At 39.4% G+C, this 12,302-nt stretch overlaps 1 protein-coding gene across 2 annotated transcripts in view; it reads left to right on the forward strand.

The window, feature by feature from the left end:
• Positions 1-3,868: 3,868 nt before the first annotated feature.
• Cpq (carboxypeptidase Q) overlaps positions 3,869-12,302 on the forward strand; it is a 448,367-nt gene continuing 439,933 nt past the window's right edge. The window contains exon 1 of one of the 2 annotated variants that reach the window (XM_077105576.1): positions 3,869-4,077. The gene's annotated coding sequence lies outside the window, so the exon portion shown is untranslated. Of the gene's footprint in view, positions 4,078-4,382; positions 4,465-12,302 lie in introns of those variants that run through there. The other variant, XM_076835947.2, reaches the window with a different exon arrangement.

A 12,302-nucleotide genomic window follows, 5' to 3' on the forward strand; every position in this document is an offset into this window, starting at 1 on the left:
TCTCTCAAAATAAAAAAATAAATAAAAGGGCAGGTGATGTAGCTCAGTGGTATAATAAGTGCTATTGAATATTCATTTGGTTAAACAAATAAAAACATCTTTGGTAAGACAACTCGGAATGTAGTGAGTAGTCTATGACTTAAAAGGGCATACTGAGTGTACCTTTTCCCCCACATACTTGCCAACACTTATTGTTGTTTGTCTTCATAATAGCTGCCATTCTGATTGGAGTGAGATGATATCTTAGAGTAGTTTTGATTTGCATTTCTCTAATTGCCAGACGATGAACTTTTTTTCATATATTTGTTGATTGATTGTATATCATCTTCTGAAAAGTGTCTGTTCAAGTCCTTGGCCCATTTATTGATTGGGTCATTTGTTTTTTCAGTGTTTAGCTTCTTGAGTTCTTTATATACCCTAAAAATTAGTGCTTTCTGATGTGTGAGGGGTAAAAATTTGCTCCCAAGATGTAGGCTCTCTATTCACCTCACAGATTGTTTCTTTTTCTAGGAAGAAACTTTTTATCCATCCCATTCATTGATTCTTGATTTTAATTCTTGTGCTACAGGAGTCTTATTAAGGAAATTGGGGCCTAATCTCACATGGTGGAGATTAGGGCCTACTTTTTCTTCTGTTAGACGCAGGGTCTCTGGTTTTATTCCTAGGTCATTGATCCACTTTGAGTTGAGTTTTGTGCATGGTGAGAGATAGGGGTTTAATTTCTTTCTTTTTTTTTTTTTTTTTGCATATGGATTTCCAGTTTTCCCAGGACCATTTGTTGAAGAGGTTATCTTTTCTCCAATGCATGTTTTGGGCACCTTTGTTTAATATAAGATAATTGTAATTTTGTGGGTTAGTCTCTGTGTCCTCTATTCTGTACCATTGGTCTACCAGTCTGTTTTGATGCCAATACCATGCTGTTTTTGTTCCTATTGCTCTGTAATACAGTTTAAGATCTGGTATAGTGATGCTACCTGCTTCACTCTTCCTGCTAAGGATTGCTTTAGCTATTCTGGGTCTCTTATTTTTTCCAAATGAATTTTATGATTGCTTTTTCTATTTCTATGAGGAATGTCATTGGAATTTTGATTGGAGTTGCATTAAATCTGTATAGTGCTTTTGGTAGTACGGTCATTTTGATAATATTAATTCTGCCTATCCAAGAACAAGGTAGATCTTTCCATCTTCTAAGGTCTTCTTTGATTTCTTTTTTAAGGGTTCTGTAGTTTTCATTATATATATCTTTCACCTCTTTTGTTGATTCCCAAGTATTTTAATTTTTTTGAGGCTATTGTAAATGGAGTAGTTTCCCTATTTCCCTTTTTGAGGATTTGTCACTGATATACAGAAATGCCTTTGATTTATGGGTGTTGATTTTACATCCTGCTATAGCCAATATGGAAAGCAGTATGGAGATTCCTTGGAAAATTGGGAATGGATACACCATTTGACCTAGCTATCCCTCTCCTCTATCTATACCCAAAGGACTTAAAAACAGCATACTACAGGGACACAGCCACATCAATGTTTATAGCTCACAATTCATAATAGCTAAACTGTGGAACCAACCTAGATGCCCTTCAGTAGATGAATGGATAAAAAAAAGTAGCACATATACATAATGTAATATTACTCAGCAATAAATGAGAAAAAAGTCATGGCATTTACAGGTAAATGGATGGAGTTAGAGAAATAATGCTAAGTGAAGTTAGCCAATCCCAAAAAATAAATACCAAATGTTTTCTCTGAAATAAGGAGGCTGATTCATAGAGGGGTAGGGAGGGGGAGCATCGGAGGAATAGACGAACTCTAGATAGGGAAGTGGGGTGGGAGGGAAAAAGAGGGGGCATGGGGTTATAAATAATGGTGGAATGTGATGGATATTATTATCCAAAGTACATGTATAAAGACACGAATTGGTGTGAATATATTTTATATACAACCAGAGATATGAAAAATTTGTGCTCTATATGTGTAATATGAATTGTAATGCATTCCGCTGTCATATATAAGTAAAAAATTAATAATAAAAAAGAGCATACTGATATAAGCCAAAATTATAAGATGATACGAAGTAAGCATAGAAGATAGTGGAAACACAAATAATGAACTCCCCTTACTGTGGTTATTATGAGCAGAGTCCAGTGCGAATGTTCCAGTTGGAGAGAGCAGTGCTAAGAGCTGAAGAGATACACAAATGTCCCTGTAGCAAAGGCTTAAAGGCTCTGAAATAGACGTGAATGAAATGAATGAAAAACAATCAGAGAAAATGTTGTAGTGGAGGTGTAGTAAGGAGTGATTCATTTCAACTTGCAACTGGGGAGGCTTCGTGGTGAGGAGGCCCAACCTGATGATTTATTAGAGGGACTCCAGAATCAGGTTGGCTCAATGGGGAATATTGACTTTGTACCTCACTAGTTGTATGACTTTACCTGTCTAATCCTCAATCTCCTCACTGGTAAAGTGGGATTATTAATGATTATGACAATAGTAACACCTAGCTCATAGAGCTGAAAAAATTCATTGAATCCATCTAATTCTTTAGCGCAAAGTACTCGTAAAGGTCTAACACTTGTTATTATCACATTATGAGTTGAACCTTGTGTGAGAAGTTTGATCAGCACTAAAGGAATAACATTTAGAAAGACCCAGAAGTCCAAAAGCATCTGAAAGTTAAAGAAAACAAGTCAGTGCCACCTAAAGTAAGGTCACTAAAGTTAGTCTATGAATTGTTTTTTAAAGGTCCATTAAGAAGTACAGAAACTGAGAGTAAGCATTTAGAATTATTTTTAAATTGAGAAAGAATAGTTTTCTACTTGTTGCAAACTTCTATTCTCATTCTAAGAAAACCTAGGGTTTATAGTATTTTATGTTTTTATGTCATTTTTGCTAGCATGTTATTGTATTTTACATACTGTATATACAGAGTTACAAAAACTTATGCTGTAAGTGGGTAATAATGAGTGTAATACATTCTACTATTGTCATGTATGTAAAAAAAGATAACAAACAAACAAAAAGACAAAAAAAACAAACAAAAACCAAAAACAAAATATAGCAGCCATGAAAGATTGGACATAATAAAAAGTTGTTCTTTACTCAAGATTGTTTGAAATAAAAGTAATTTAATGGGCTGAATATGACATCCTAGAAAAAATGATCATGCAAAGGTTGACCAGGGCCCCATTGTGAGGGTCTTTGAAAGCCTTATAGAGTTGTTGATACTTTGTGCAGTGGGCCACTGGATTCATTAAAATTTAGAAGCATTTTAAACCAAGGTTTATGTGTATGTAGGTGAATGGGCTTTGCACATTTTTTGTGTGTTTAGTGAGCATGTGATTTTTCTTTTTATTTTTTTAAGATTTGTGTGTGTGTGTGTGTGTGTGTGTGTGTTTGGTTTAGAGGAGAGACTGGAATTGCTCAGTGTTTCACAAAAATAACTGTTTGTATATGATAAGAGTTTGATTAAACAAAAGAATCTAGATAATCAAAACATAAAACGTTGACAATACGTGAGCACATACTTTTGTGACCAGAAATGCGTGTGACTGTTGAGATAAGGTAAACCCGGTAATCGGATGAGTCAACTCTCTTCTTGGGCACCCTTATATAATTAATGGAGAGAGAGAGAGAGAGAGAGGAGAGAGAGAGAGAGAGAGAGAGAGAGAGAGAGAGAGAGAGAGAGAGAGAGAGAGACTTTCTGATCTCCTAGTTTGGGTTATCTCCTCTCCCCTCCATCATCACTGGCTCTCGAACAATCCTGAGCCAGGAGGATGGGGAAATAACGGTTTAATGATCGCTTCCCGTGGGAGGTGTTTGACAGCTCATAAAGCACAGTTTCTAGACACCGGACTTCGGGCTTCGAGGATGGCTTGCCCTTAGCCACGCTCAGAGAAAGAAAAGCACCGGTCCACTTTTCCTTTCAGCTGCGGAGGCCCATCCTTTCCCACCTGCAGAGATTTCTTAAAGCACCTCCACTACTGTCGTGCCCCCAACCCTGTGCCTTCTGGTGGCCCTGACGCAGGCCTGACCGGAGGCCACAGCTTCAGAAAAAGAGCCCAGGCCCTGCAGACCCAGGTTTGAAGGCGACGCCCGCGTCTCGGTCGCCCCTATAAGCAGCAGCTAGGCCAAGGGTCCGGGAACTCCAGGTGACACCGATTTTCCAACAGGAACCAGAACCTAGAAGGTGGGGGGGGAACCATCCGGCGGACTGGTGGCCCCGAGGTCGCCGGACTCCGGGCGAGACCCCCAGGCGCTCTGGACTCCGCGCCGGAGTCAGGCTTCCCGGTCCCGCCTCACGGCCCAGGACGCGGGGGAGGGGCGGGGGGAGGGCGACGGTCAAGGTCCGGCTGGGGGTGTGGCCGTCGCTACTTCAAATCCCGAAGCAACCTCCCTTGGGCGCTGCCTCCCTTGGGCGCTGCCTCCGCCGCCTCGGCCGCCTTCGCCCTGGAGCTGCCCGACCAGGTGCGTGCGCCACGGCCCGGCCGTGCCCGCGGGCGGCTGCGCCAGGCCCAGGCTCCTCCTGGCGGGCGGGCCCGGAGAAGGGGACAGGTTTTCAGCACCTCTCATTCGCAGGAGCGACTGAAGGACGGGACTAGGGAGCCACTGGGAGTCGGCCCGGGCCTGCCCCTTTCGTGACACTGGAGGCCCGGGCGCTGGAAACCTGGAGGCCCCAGGACGTAGGGTGGAGGGGGAATCCGCGCGACCGCAGCGAGCTCTGCCTTCCTTAGCAGCCCTTTCCCACCGCGGCCTTCCTCCGCCTGGGCCCCGGGCCCCAGCCCCGAGCCGCCCGCGGAGCTTCCCTCAGGCCCCAGCTGCAACATTCTTAGTTCCTTCGAACAGCCAAGGGGCTTGATCGGGGCACTTTTGAGGTTCCTTTCACTTTGTACCTAGTACTTGTGCTTTTGGTGTGAGTGTCCAGTTTCCACTCCTAGACTCTGTGTTGCATGAGGGTCAGGCCCACGCCTGGCTTGTCATTACTGCTCTGTAATGACATGAATATCAACGGAGTAGAACCGAATGAATGAACAAGTTAAGTGATTGATTTATATAGGAATATAGGAATGGATACAAATACCTATGAATACCTAGTTTGGGTCATCTCCTCTCCTCTCCATCATCACTGGCTCCCAAACAATCCTGGAATCGGCAGGATAGGGAAATAACGGTTTAATGGAGGCCCGTGGATATGCAGGCTTATAATTTGCATTTTCTGATAGTTTTCCAAAGAGTTGTGTAAGTGTTGCACTTTTACAAGTGGAGTCGTTCTGATTGTCATTACTTAAGAGGAATTCTATGCTATTGTTAAAGAAATAATCACCAGGCACCCCCCTGATATTTTTCTTAAAACAAAATATACCCAGTCCTTAATTTTCTTCTACATTGAGACTTTTGAAAGATCTTTGTCAACACGGTGTTATTTAATATATTTCTAAAAGATAAGTTTGGATTTAAAGGTAGAACCACATGACTCAGACTTGTTTCAAGAACCAGGCGTTTCTTTTGAATTCAGGATTGTGAAGAATCTTCTCTGTTTTCCTGAGACAGGTGCTGGTTCATCTGCAAATGACTGAAGAAGGCTAAATATGGCCCAGAGAGGAAAAGAGAGACATTTATCCATGTGTGAACACATAGTACATGAAAGACTGCTTTAACAATTGGTTAATGAAGCAGTTCTGTTTCTATGTCAGAGTTCCAGAAAAGCTGGATGACCTTGGATCTCACTTAATCTCTTTAGGTTTTAGTTTCTTAATTTCCAAGATGAGGGAACTTAGCTGGGTCTCCTTTGTGAGTTAAATTTGGGGGATTCTATTTTATCCTGGTTAGAGAGTGCAGATCATTTCTTGGAGTTCTGCTAACTTCACTGGTCTGCTTGGCATTCTGCAGAATCTTGTTATTTTCTTCTCTGCAAATTACAGCTCATTTGCTTTCCTCTCAACATTTGCAGAAAGAGGAACTGAGACCCTGGCTGGTGGGAAGAAATGAGGGAAAGACTTTGTTCTACATTGTCACAGGCTTCCCACCCTGGGTCTAACTTGTTTCCAGTGCAAACCAGACAGAAGATGCCATATATTTCCACTTATCTAGGGAGTTGTGTCACTGTTAATTTGCATGCATTTGAGATTAGTTATCACAGATCACATTTTGGAGCTGAAAGGACCTTGGAGATTTTTAAAAGGCACTTAAAAAGTCATTTTACATACATATTAAAATATTTTTGCACGCTACATTTAACAAACACAAAGTCCAAAAATAAAATTAATGTTACCTACTTCAGTTATTTCAAGTCTGCAGCAAGAAGTGGAGCAAATGTTTTGCTTTGTGAAAAAGACTGATTTTCTCAGGCTCTTTTCCCAAAGAGCCAGTTATGGGGTCATGTGTTATTTAGGCATGGAATGTCACAAAGATGATATTTATGGAGCACTGACCATGTTCGAGGCACTGGTATATTTAACTTTTTTACTTATGTTGGCTCATTTAATCCTTACTGTAAATTTAAGAGCTCGGTACAATTGTAATCCGTGTTTGACCTTCCTAAATAGGAACAGTACTTGCAAAATGGAAAAATCAGGACTCAAAATACAAGCAGATAGAGGCAGGATTCCTCCCAGAAACACAGACAGTTCCTGCTAGGAAAGCCTATGTCTTGTTGAAGAGTATGGTCCAGAATGAATGCACATTCTGGGGCCTTGAGGATAAGTGAATTTAGAATGGAAACCCAGGAGTGGAATGATAAAAACTGAATTATAAAGGTGTTGATTTTGTTTCATTATATTGAAAAGTATTGACTTCTATTGAGATTCTAGAAGACTGTGATACTTTGACCTAGGTGCTCATATATTGTAATTTTATATGTGTTCAATCTTACCGATTTGGAGAGTATAAAGTGCCTGACATTGGGAGCTGTCATCAGTGAGTGGCACTTGAGAGCTTTGAGGCAGGAGTGCCAAGCACTGTTGTTTCTTGGGCTAGCTTTGTGTACTTGGGAAGGTGCTGCCTGCCAACCCCTTCATAAGGAGGACAGTTCTTGGTGCAGACAAAGCCCAATGCCTCCATTTCTGTAATCCAGGGATAAGACAGTAAGATGGGTTTCCAGGATCCTTAAAAATTAATTGACAAGAGCAAAGGACCAAAAAAAAAAAAAAAAAGTCCATAAAATAAGTGAAAATAATAATAATAATAATATTTATTATTATTATTATTTTGTCAACCAGGTTTATCCTCATGGAAGGCAGAGACCAATTGTGAATGCCTGAAAATCTGAGAGCTGTTGCCAATTTGATTTAGCTCAAGAAGCTGAAACTTTCTGCCCTGAAGGCTGGTGTGATGGAATAGACCTTCCCATTGCTTGCAATATTATGGAAAAAAAAAAGCCAAACAAACAAACATTAAAGAAACAATTTTTATTACTTGCCCTGGAGCTGGAGCTTTAAAATGTATCTTCTCCCCCTACCCTTCTTAAACTACTTGGTTTTTAAAAACAAACAACCCAATTCATGTGTTAGCTACAGTCAGAATATTGGTCCTTTCTCTTTATTCCTGGGCTCCTTTCTTTAATGCAACAAAATAATAGGACTGGTGTGCTTCTAGGTCTCTGGAATTTTTCTTCAGTTCTTATTTTATTCAGCAAATATTAATTTTCATAGCTATTTACCAAATGTGTATTATGTGCACATAAAGAATGGGATACAGAGTTTCAGGAGAAGAGTGACCCATTTACAAATATTTGCACCCCATATGTAGAAGAGGAAAGTGGTGTGGTTGGAGCTTTGAAATATGTTTTGAGGGGAGAGGCAGCTGTGAAACATCCAAGTATGGATGCCCAGAGAGCCTTGACCCTAGCAGAGTTGTCTCATGGTGGAGACTTCTGTCAAACATTACAACAGGTCCTTGGACTAAAAAGGCACAACAGTTCGGTATCTAACTTATAAAGAAGAAGGAAGAAGCACATTTGACTTGACTAATGACCATTACATTGTATTTCAGGAGAGTTCTTAGACATCAGATCCTTACGTAAATTTCAGTGAAGAAAGGTTGGAGACTTGAACAACAAGGAATACTACAAGCCATCAAGAGAGACTGTTATAGGGAAAAGGACAGTTTCTTTCTTTGTTCAAAGAAACAAAGATAAGAAAACTGCAGGACTGTAACAGAGAATGGTGATTGCTAAAGATACAAGTATGGACAGATTTAGAAAACAGAAGAAAACCGAGCTGTCTTTTCCAAATAACTGTACTTCTCTAAAGATAACACTGTCACAAGCTTTGATTTCTCATCTTTACTCAGTTTGTCAGGAAGACAAACAGAAGATTGTTCAGAGGTGTGCAAGTTGTCTAGAGAGTTGATCTTATTTTGCAGAGAACATGTTGGGAGACTTTGAACTAACTGAAGAGTAGCAGAGGAAGAATAAGATGGAAAGAAAAAGGGTAATGATTAGGCAGAAGTTTTCAGAACATTTATCAAATTTCAAGAAATGGTTGTTAATAAGGAAGAGGTCACCTGGTGCATTGTATGTTGGTATAGCAGTATTAGATTTTCTTGGAAAAAAGATTAGTGAAGTACCTTGTATTTAAGAAGCAACTTTACATTTGATTACAAACATGCTCAGATGTAGATGTAACCAGGGACTATCATCTTTCTCTTAGAAACTCACAATCTGATATTAAGGTAGCTAGCTATCACTGGCAACAACTCTCAGCCTTCTGACTTCCAATCCACTGCTCTGACTGTTGTATCAAAGTCTTGCTTTGTCTTGGAGCCTTGGTTTCTTGCAGTGTATCCCCTCAACCTCTACCATGTCACATCAAATAAAAGTAAAGCAGATGGTCTTTGAAGGCCAACAGAGTAAAGATCTTCAGGGGGAGAGGCAGTGATGGAAAGGATGCTTAGTACAAGTTCTGATGAATAAATGAAGGGTTGTATTTAGAGAACATCTGTGGAAACAAAATGACACTTTCAATGCAACAGGCAAGTACAATATGTAATCTTACAAATCAATCTTCTATGATATATTATCTGAATAAATCCAATTTTTTAAAGTTTGCTTAAAGCAATATACATCTCTAACATCTAACTTTATTACACGTGAAGACTTTCCTGACTTGGGTATCAAATATGAAGATGGGAAGCTGGATCCCCAAATTATTAGAGACTACACATTGAACATAATGATTTTCAGTTAACTTCATCTAGCTACTTTTACTGCTTACCAAGCACCTACATGTAGGGCACTGGATGGAATGAAGGACAAATCCAGCCCTTGTGCTCTTCTCAGTTTAACTGTGGAACTTGTAAGTCAGTTATAATGTAATCCATCCAGACAGTGGGTCAGGGCAGGGAAACCGGAAACTCTTATGGTCCTGAGTTCCATATTATACTAAAGTGAAACCAAGTGTCCTTCAAAACAAAGGGCATTACACTAAACCCAGAGTTATTTTCTATTGGTAAGATATAAAAGCTAGAAGGAAGAGGTAGTTGTGACTTTTTATGAGTCAAGCATTTAAAATGTATATCTTCAAAATAAACAAAACAAATGGAAGTATGAAATACTAGAAAGCAATTTATAGGAGACCTTAGGTCTTTTGTTTTACATGATAAATAAATTAGACAAAGCTAAATGGAATATTTGAATAATATAACTAAGGAGATTGAAGACTATAATTTATGAGTGAATAGGGATAAGAGTTGTTTCAATAATATGAAATTTCAGTTGTGGTAATTTCTGTAGGGCAGACATGACTAGTGGTCATGAACTCTGTTAGTTTTTGTTTTTCTGGAAATTTTTTATTTATTCCACATTTCTGAAAGATAGCTTTGCCAGGTAAAGAATTTTTGTTGGCAGTGTTTTTCTTTCAGTGTTTTGAATATATTATTCCATTCTCTTTTGATCTGCAAGGTTTCTGCCACAGATAGCTGTATTGAGACTCACTTTTTGTAATGTATTTCTTATGTCTTGGTGCCTTTAAAACTTTTTTTTGTCTTTGATTCTTAATAGTTTGACTGTTATGTATATTAGTGAACTGCTCTTGAATTGGAGACCTCTGTAACTTCTTATATATAGATATTGGCAATATTGGCATCTTGTACCAGATCTTGGAAGTTTTCAGCCAGTATTTCTTTAAATATGCCTTCTGGCTATTTTTTTTCCTCTATCTTTTCCATTTGAAATTTCTATTATGTAAGGGTCATTTCTCTTGATGCAGTTCCACAATTTAATTTCTTCATTTTTTCATTCTTTTTTCTTCTGTGACTAGATGATTTCAAATGTTCTTTTTTAAAAAAAATTTTAAACATTCATTTTTTTAGTTGTAAGTGGAAACAATACCTTTATTTTATTTTTATGTGGTGCCAAGGATGGAACCCAGTGCCTCATACATGCTAGGCCTCACACATACTAGGCAAGCACTCTACCTTTGAGCCACAACCCCAGCCCCTCAAATGTTCTTTCTTTGCACTTACTCTTTTTTTTTTCTGCTTTACTGAGTCTGCTATTGAAGATTTCTGTTGGATTTTTAATTTTAGTCATTGTGTTCTTCATATCTATGATTTTTTATCTTTTCTTTTTTTATCTTCTGATTTTGTTTTTGTATTGTTTTCCAAATTTTATTTAATATTATATCAACATATTCTTGGAGTTCAGTGTATATTTTTTAACTAGGATAATTCTGAAATTGTTGTCTGTTATTTCATAGTGCTCCGTTTCTTTTTTTAGGCCTGTTACTGGAGCTTGATTAGTATATTTTGGTGATATAATTCCATAATTCTTGTGTTCTTGGACTTGGTGTCTACACGTTTGAAGAGACAGACACCAGTTCTGGCCTTTGCAGATATTCTTTGAAAGTGATAGATCTTCAGTACTTAGTTTAGCCTATAATTCTGGTTGGGCCATCTGGTATTGACCAAAGGCAGGTAAATCTTGTTGTTGGGTTCTCTAGTTAGCTAAACTGCTTTCAGTGTTCTGAGGTTGAGTGGGGCTGCTGTTTAGGCTCTCAGCAATCAGGTGGAACTTCCAGTTATGTGCTGCAATCCCCTCTGGTTGAGTGGAGTTGTTTCTGTGTGTTTTTGTAGTTAAGAAGGTCTGCAGAATGTACTTTGAAGTTAGGTAGAAATGCTGCTCAGAATGAATGGGCCCAGAGGTTGTGCTCTATCAAAATGCAAAATTGAGAATTGCCTCTTTTCCTCTAGGTGTCCTGGAATGGGCTCTGAGTGTAGGCTGAGCTGTTGTTTGCTCCCAAGTTGAACAGTTTCAACCCCCATACTCCAGAGAAATGCTCTGTGGCAAGAATCTCCCTTCTGAGCTAGAGCCCTGGAGTAGATTCAGAGATAGAGCCCAACCACTATTTGGACTCCTAGATTGGGCAGGAGTAGCTCCTGATATGCACAGAGGCAGTGTCCTCTTGCCTGTGCAGGCCCCTGGAGTAGGCACTGAGACGAGGTGTGGAGGCCATCTATCTAGGGACTCAAGCTAGGTCGAACTTCTCCACTGTGCTTCTGGGAGTGACTAGTTTGGCTTTGCTGCTGAGCTTTGCAGTTGACTGGTAACTGATTGGATGCCTACACTGGCAGGAGCATGAAGCTACCACCAAGATCCCTATGTTGGTTACTGTGAGCTCTGCCTCCTTTATTTCTACCTGACCCCATTAGGTCTATCCCTGCCCTTACCCTCAGTGTTTCCCATGAGGTGAGACAGAAGTGGACTTCCTGGGAAGTGTCTCAGAATCCATTTTTCACCTTTATCTACTGTGTCCCTTCTGTGCCCAGATGATCAGAATGCTAGAAAAGCTGGATGATTACTTCCAGTTCTCTTTTCTCGCTGTAGAAACTGTGAGCCCAGGGAGATCCTGTCTTTGTGCTGCTGTGGCAACTAGGAAGAAGGGGGAGGGTTGACATAGTCAAAATGAAACTGTTCTTCTTGCTCTCTAATATGATTTTACTTGGTTCTGTGAGTCATGTGGTATCTTGTCTTATTCCCAAGTTTTGAGGTTTTCACAAAGGTGTTCTTGTTTGTGGATATTTGTTAGTAAAAGTTTCTATTGGAGGGAAGAGAACTTTCTGCAACCTCTTAGTCTGCCATCTTGCTGACATCATTTTTATATATTTGCAGAAAATTTACTTCCTTCTTGGAACACTTATGAGAAATTGTTATTAAAAAAAACTAAACGAAGACTTCAGTGAAAAGTGTCTTTCTTATTTTTACTGGTCTTGTTACTTAGTCCTCTTGTTTAGTGCATGGTTTTAGCCAACTTTGTAATAGATTGAAATAGTAAAATAAAAAAGGTAACATCTCTCTTGTTTCATGATGA

Source organism: Callospermophilus lateralis, chromosome 16, assembly GCF_048772815.1.
Source record: "Callospermophilus lateralis isolate mCalLat2 chromosome 16, mCalLat2.hap1, whole genome shotgun sequence".
Lineage (NCBI taxonomy): Eukaryota > Metazoa > Chordata > Mammalia > Rodentia > Sciuridae > Callospermophilus > Callospermophilus lateralis.